Below are 8,711 nucleotides of genomic sequence, written 5' to 3'. Positions count from 1 at the left end.
TGCTTTAATTTATTTTTCAATTTAAAGCAATCAGCCTTAATGTGCCCTATTTTATGACAATATCTGCACTCCAAATTTCTATGTCTGGATTTAGATCTAGATTTAGATCTACTACTGTCAAATTCCTTTTTATCTGTTCTACCCTTGATAGTCAGACCTTCAGCCTGATTCCCTCTACTTTCTCCAGTGATATCCTTGTCTATCTGCTCCTTAGATTTTAGAGCAGATTTAATTTCTTGATACGAAATTGTTTCTTTTCCATAAATCATAGTATCACGGAAATACTTAAAGGATTGGGGAAGAGAACACAAAAGTAATAGGGCCTTATCCTCGTCATCAATTTTCGTATCTATATTTTCCAAATCCATAACTGAGGAATCAAATTTATCAAGATGTGAGAGCATAGATGTACCTTCAGTCATCCAAAGCATATACAAACTCTGCTTCAAGTAGAGACTTTCCACTATCCTCTTCATATACAAGGCTTTAAGTTTGTCCTACATGCTCTTAGTCGTAGTCTCCGTAGCCACCTCCCGTAAAACCTCATCAGAGAGATCTAGAATAATGCTCGGACCTTCTTATCCATACCCGCAAGATCTTCCTTTGACGTACAATCTGGAATATTCTCAGCTCCCTATAGTGTCAAATCAACTTCGTCTTGAACTAGAATGACCTCCATCTTGAGTTGCCACATGTCGAAGTTGATATTTCTGTCGAATTTCTCGACAATGATCTTTGTTATTGTCATCGTTGCCAAAAGATCCTGAAACCAGGCTCTGATACCAGTTTGTTAGAGCTAGCCCTAGGAAATTTACCAAAGGGTAATTTTGGTAACCCAATAAAAGACAATAAAACAGAAATAATAAAAGTGACAAGAACACCATATTTACATGGTTCGGTCAATTGATCTACATCCATGGACGGAGGAGCAAATCACTACTATAAAAAAAGGGACTATTACAAATACCTTAGGAAGATGTTCCTAGGCCATAAAACACGAAACTACTAAACAAGAAAAGACTAAAGCAAACAATTAGGTTTTCTTATGATGCATCTTACTTCAAAGTTTAGACCCTTATTTATAGTTTAAACAGGAACTATGTGGGACTCGCCAAACTAATACTTTTAACGTCTCTTTTGGGTGTGCAGACGGAACGCAGGCTACATTAATCATCATATCACCTGGAGGTAGAATATACATCTCTTAGAGAAAATTTTGCTCTTCTTGCATAGTGTTTTGCTATAGGGGAAGGTTTACGGAGAGATGTATATACACAACAAGGGGTGTGGAAATTGATGTTTTCTTTTTTCCCCATTTACATATGCTGATTGCATGAAATTAATAATTAAACGTGTTTTAATTGTTTACAAGATAATACGGGGAATAACTTTAAGTGCTAAGATTTGACGATCCTCGATATAATTGCTTACATGATTGTGGCAACCTTTACGCTCTTGATTTTTTACAAAATAAATCATGCAATGACACTAGTCATTTAATGCTGCGGATGACAGCCCGCGTATAAATTAGCAAGGCCTATCCCATCCTTTCCAGACCAGTGGAAATGGCATTTAGGCATCGCCAGCTTCTCCTTTGCTGGCTCGTCCTCTCTCTTTCTCAAGCCAGCAATGTCACGTCTTCTGCAGGTTGCAAGCTTTATGCCGTATATATATATATATATATGTTCTTCATTTGTGTTAACTTGATGCATAATTCATTACATGTTGACATTCAAATTAAGCAGATGCTTGGATGAGAAAATAAAAAAGTAAGCAATATTTGTGGACATTATCTCTGTAGTTTTTTTTTAGACGAGCAGCAATGTCACTCACTGCTGATAATTTTACCAAAATACGGGGACCTTTTATTTTTGTCATTTTGTTCATTTGGTTATTGACATGAGTCTTTTTATTTATTTATTATTATTATTATTATTATTTTCGTAAGTAGCATTTGTCTCGAATGTGCAATTTTCTGGTTAAGATGCATATTGATTGATGCTTTCAGAAGATGATATGAGAACGCAGTCAGATTGTCGACCTTTCTAAATGTCATTTGAATTAATTTTCCCCTTTGGTTTTTATACATATTTTTTTTAGTATTAGTTGGTTTTTGTTGGGCTGATGGATATGTATTCATGTACACAGCCAACCTCTAATTCATGTAACCTTTTGTACAATTAGATAAGAGTCCACTCTTTACTAAAAAAAAAAAATATTTTTTTTTTTTTTGTGACACTTTTAGCTATACTTTTCCACATGATTAGTTATACCTTACAAGTTGACTTCTCAAAATTACATACATAAATGTGATGTTAGTCGGAAAAAAAAATTATAATGCATAGTAAAAAAATTAATAATCTTTATGAATTTTGATTAAAAAATTAATAAAGACTCAATATGTTTGAAACTGATTTGTTATCACATTCTTCTGTATCACTAATACATAGTGTAAGTTCTATATATATATTTTATATTCTAATTTTGATTTGTTATCACATTCTTCTGTATCACTAAACTGATTTATTCTATATTTTTTGTATTATTAGTGATTTTATTTTTTATTCTAATTTTATGAAGCTATCTATTTTACCTACACCTTTTAGTAAAAGGCGAAAGATGGAATTTTACTTACACACCTTTTCAACCTTCTCAATGGTTCGATGGAGTTTGTTGATTTTTATGCATCATTTTCTGTCAACAAGAACATCATTTCTCATCAACGGGCATATTTGAGTCATAAGGGTTGCAAACACAATGGAAAGATTCCATATTGCACTGTTGCTTGGCATCCCTTGAGCCATATGCAAATGCCAAAAAATGAAAGCCTGGTAATATGTTTGCATCCTTAGCATTAAGTTGTTATTTTTGTATGACAAGTTTGGCATGGAAACAATCCTTAATCCTAATATTTAGAAGAAAAAAATATTGAAAGAACAACTCATGAAACTACTTACTATTCATGACATATAAACCTTTTAATTTGGTGCATATACTGCATAGATAATATTAGCAAAATGAAAGAATAACTCATGAAATCTAAATTTTTTTGGTGCCTATACATACTACTGATAGGGGTGGGGGTGTTTCAAGTTTGTTAAATTAATTGTTGAGTAGATTTGAGTTTAATGTGCTGGTGATAGCATATATATCAAGTTTACTCGTTTTAATATAAGTTCTGGATTTTTTTTTTCTTTTTGAATAAGTGGAATCATTCATTGCATGTTGGAATTCAAATTAAGCAGATGTTTGGGTGAGAAAAAAAAAACTGTGACATTATCTCTGTGGATCTTTTGTAATGACCAATATCAGTACTGCTCATATTTTTTAGCACTTTTTTTCATTTTGTTTATTTGGTTTTTCTTTTCTTTTTTTTTATCTTTATGATGCATATTGATGCTTTGTCAAGATATGGTATGAAAACGCCATAAGATTGTCAACATTTTTAATTATCACTCCAATTAATTTTTCAAAAATCATGCCTTTTTTTTTTTATGAATGGTTGCTTTTGTTTAGTAATGTGATTAGTATAGTTTTAGTTGGGACGATGGATATTTATTCAAAAATGCGGCCAACCTCAAAAGTCATGCATGTAACTTTTTGTACAATTAGATAAGATTCCACCCTTAACCAATCATAAAATAGAACTTAAGCTTTCAAACTATGATTGTTATAGGCTTATTGTTTTTTTTTTTTTAATAGACATGATGGATTCTTACATGACAGTAATTACTTAATCGCAACATATTCAACTCATATATATCTTGCTACTATCTTAATTAGTTAATTATTATTAATGATGTATGATGTTGAGTTATCTTTTTAAGATCTTAATAACCCTTTGAAATGTGGGGATTTTTATTCATGAAAATTAGGATAGTCTATTTATAAATAATACTGTGAAATCTTAAAAAATAATGTTACGGACTTTTGAATTTTCTAACAAGTTTTATCTTGTAAAATATTATGATAAATTTTCTTAGAAATGTGAATGTCTGCATAAGCAGTGATATTAGTATCATGTTTGTATATATAAATTAGTTTAGCATATGAAATAATTTACAGTCTTTTACTATGATAAATTGTAGTTGCATATTGATATCCACATAAATGATATTTAACTACAAGAATAATTATATATTTATTATTATAATGAATATATGACTTGTCACAATAACCTTAACAAAGGTATATATAAAAATTAGATTAGTCTATAATATTATTTTATTTTTATTATTTTCTTAATCAAAATTTGAATATCCAATTTTTCTCAACAATATATATATATATATATATATATATATATATATATATATCACACACATAACTTTTTCTTATTTATATATTTTATTAATGTAGTTGATCCATTATTATTTTCTTTTACCACAAAGCATGACTCATCCTTAGTCACACTGTAACTAACTTATCACATATCTATAAGGATAGTGCATATACCAATTGGTAAATTCCATGCATCCCCTCAGTTTTTTAAGATGATAACTATAAGATAGCATATGATTTGTTATAATTTACAAGTTCACTTTTCAAAATTATATACACAAATGCAGCAGAAAACTTTCGACGATTAAATGCAGCGGAAAACTTTCGACGATTAAAACTGTGTTCGTACGTTGAAATCCGATTCCGACGTAAAAGTCGTTTCGTGCAGATAATAACTTTGAAAGCTTACGGAAACGTATTTGAAGTAAAGTAAGGAAGGCAGTTTGTAGTTAAGATAAATAACACAAAGGAAATGCAAACTAGATTTTAGAGTAGTTCGGTCAAATGTGACCTACATCCACTTTCGGCTTCCTCCTTTGACGAGGTCACCGGCATCTACTAGAGGCCTTCCTTCAATAAGCGAAGGCCAATCACCCTTTTACAGTTTCACTCCTTTTAACAGGCTTAGGAGACAACCCTTACAGAATTTTCACTCCTCTCTTGAATGATCAAAACTTGGAAGAAAAGAGGGAGGCGAACTTTTAGCTTATACAATACTTTTGAGCTCTAAAATTCACAGAGTAAGATTGGATTTTCAGTGCCCTTTCATGTAGGAAAGGGTGGGGTATATATAGACCATAAACTAGTTTGAATTTAGAGCTAAAAAATGTCATCTCCCGGATTTTCGGGATCCTAGCGGTACTACCGTCAGATTGGGCGGTACGACTGCTTGACAGAGCTCGGAGACTGAGCTCTGGTGGTGCCATCGCCTGACTAGGGCAGTTCCACCACCCTGTCTCGCTCGGAGACTGAGCCCAGGCGGTGCCACCGCCTGACCTAGGTGGTTGCATCGCCCAACTTTCTTAGGAGACTGAGCTCCTGGGCGGTGCCACCGTCGGCTAAGAAATCTGGGTCCGAATGGGCTGATCCATTCGGTTCAATTTGGGTCTGTCAAGGGCCCAATTGCCCCCAGATTAAGTTAATGGGATCACCTCCCATTCTTAGCTTAATTTACATTCTAACTATGATATTTCTTAAGACATTTACTGCAACTTGCTCCAGTACGTCAATCGCTTCTTCCGGCGAGCTTCCGGCAAACTTCCGACGAACATCCGACGAACCCTCGGTGATGCTCCGGTCAACTCCTGGACTTGCGACGATCCACTTGGCGAGTTCCAACGAGTTTCTTTGGCAAGCTCCTGGACTTCTCGGATTTGTTCCCGCAGAACCTCCGACGATTGTCCGGACTTTCGTCGAACTCTCGAACCCCCAACGTGATCATGGTCTTGACTCCGGCGTAACTCCTGCTGCATGTCTTACTTCCATCGTAGTTAATCCTGCACATGTAAAACAAAACTTTGATCTAGAAAATTATACTAAGCATTAATCAAATTGTCCGGTATGTTATTGGTCCCTCGACGCTTCGTCCGATTCTTCGGCGCATCGTCCTCTCCCGTGGCCTATTGCCCAATCGGCCAGTTGACTCCGCAACTCCAATATCCTTGGCGCAATACTTGCTCTTCTTGGCCCGATGCCCGAGTCCACGGCCCGAAGCCTTTTGTCGATACATCGATCGATCCACCGGCCCGACGTCCAATCTTCTAACATGTTCCTCCGGCCCAACATGATTTTTCCTACTTTAATTGTCTCATCCTGATTGAAGCATCCTGCGTCACTCAAAACGTAGATCAAAACATAAACACAATTATTAATTGGTTTCATCATTAAAATACGAGATTCTACAATCATAATATTAAAATGTATGATAATATAGGTCATATATTTTTCTTTATCATTTCAAATTTTAAAAGATAGTAGAAAACATAGTTTAGGGTAACAAGTCCTCAAAACTATTACAGATTATTATCTCCCAGACTCGTTACCAGCAACACCAAATCATGCCCCAATCCCTCATGATGAAAAAAGCAGCTAGTATTTATGTTTAATCTAAGAACAACTTTAATTGTCATCATGATATATATATTGACACTAATTAATATGAAATTTGATAGGCAACAAGATGAAGTAATGTCTACGAGGAAGACGCAAAGAGACTCCCTTAGATCTCCAACATTCCAAGGTTACTAGTGCTTCATTTGTCAAAGGTATTTTTTGAAGACACACTTGTTATATACATAAACGTTTGTTAACATTATAATGCATAGTAAAATAGACTATAATTTTTTTTATCATTTTAAATTTTTAGAAGATAGTTAGAGGAAATATAGTTTATGATAACAAGTCCTCAAAACCATTACAGATTATCATCCAAACGCAGTATTAGCAACACCAAATCTTGTGAGTGCCCCAATCGCTCATAGTAAAAGAAGCAGGTAGTATTCATATTCCCTCTAAGAATAATTTTAATTATTATCAAGATTTGTATATCGATACTAATTAACATGCATCTGCACAGGCAACAATATGAAGTAATGTCTATGAGGAAGATGCAAAGAGGCTCTCTTGATCCCCAACATTCCAAGATTACTGGTGTTTCACTTGAAAGTATCTTAGGAAGACACACTTATTATACATGTAAATATCTATTATGATAACATTATAATGCTTAATAAAATAGACTATACATTTTTCTTCATCATTTCAGATTTTTAGAAGATAGTTAGAGAAAATATAGTTTATAATAATAAATCCTCAAAACTATTACAGATTATCTCCGAGACCCAATACCAGCAACACTAGATCCTATAAGTGCCCCAGTCCCTGTTGGTAAAAGAAGGAGGTAGTCTTCGTATTCCCTCTAAGAACAACTTTAATTGTTATCAGGAACTATATATTGACACTAATTATTATGTAATTGCATAGGCGACAATATGAAGTAATATCTACGAGGAAGATGCAAAGAGACTCTCTGAATCCCCAACATTCCAAGGTTACTAGTGCTTCATTTGTTAAGGTATCTTTGGAAGGCACACTTGTCTTGTTATATACATAAATGTCTGTTATCATTATAATGTATAATAAAATAGACTATATATTTTTCTTCATCATCTCAAATTTTTAGAATATAGTAAGAGAAAACATAATTTATGATAACAAGTCTTTAAAATCATTATAGATTATCCCCCATAGTTAGTACCAATAATACCAAATTCTTTAAGTATCTCAGTCCCTTATAGTAAAAGAAACATATAATTTTCATGTTCCGACGAAGAATAACTATAATTGCCATTAGAATCTGTATATAGTCACTAATTAACTACAAAGACAATTATACGAAAGTAATGTCTACAAGAAAGATGCAAAGAAGTTCTCTTAGATCCCTAACCTTCCAAAATAACTAGTGCTTCGTTTGTGGAAGATATCTTAGGAAGACACTGTGAACTAATCAAACTCCACGTGATGTTGTCTTTATTTTGCTGTCAATATATATATATATATATATATATATATATATATATTCTGTTGAATGCGATAATGCAATTGATCAGCACAACAGGTTGATGAACTTGTGGTCATGAAGGAGGAAGACAGCTACCGCAGCAGAAGTCGAAGCTCCATAAAAGTAAATGATGAGAAGACGAGTCAGCCACCAGTGCACCAAAAATTTCAAGCATAATAAGAACTGGGCAAAATTGCATGGATATCAGTCTTACTGATATTTATATCCATTTGTATAATTATAATGATAATAATTATTAAATAATTCAGCTACTCTGTGAATGCATATATAGTGCAATCATAACTAGAAGTGGTTAAATATGTTGTTTACAAAGAAATCCTGACTGCAAACAATATATATGTTTGCCCATTCACAAGCTTCCACTCCTTCATTTCCAATTTCGCATTTACTTGAGTTAAAACTTAGCATTAGTTTTTAAAAGGGAATGTTGAGGTGAGCATGACTATCGATAAAGAAAAAAAATAATTTCAATAGCCGAATGAATGATGATGTGCAATATCCTCCTGAAAAGTAAAAAACTTTCATGTATTTTTAACAATATTAAGTCATAGATTATTTTCTTTTGAATTGTGTAAGACCTGGATCATTTGTGATAGTATACTCCTAATATTTTCATACCATATCTACTATCTATTTTAGGATTCAGTTTCTCATATATTTTTTTATAGGCTTCTACTGGAGATTGGTGGAATCTAAACTCAATTGTTGCTTCAAATTCTTCAATTCTTGGAAACAAGATGCTTGAATCAATAAAGGATCTAATCTTGATAAGGATTATGGTATTTTCCTATATGGTTTAACTACTAACTAGTTCTCTATGATTTACGTGGATCAATCGAAACAATCGACT

Source organism: Musa acuminata, chromosome BXJ2-1 (genome assembly GCF_036884655.1).
Source record: "Musa acuminata AAA Group cultivar baxijiao chromosome BXJ2-1, Cavendish_Baxijiao_AAA, whole genome shotgun sequence".
Taxonomy (NCBI): domain Eukaryota; kingdom Viridiplantae; phylum Streptophyta; class Magnoliopsida; order Zingiberales; family Musaceae; genus Musa; species Musa acuminata.
The sequence above is the reverse complement of the archived record's forward strand: the minus strand, read 5'-3'. Positions refer to the sequence as shown.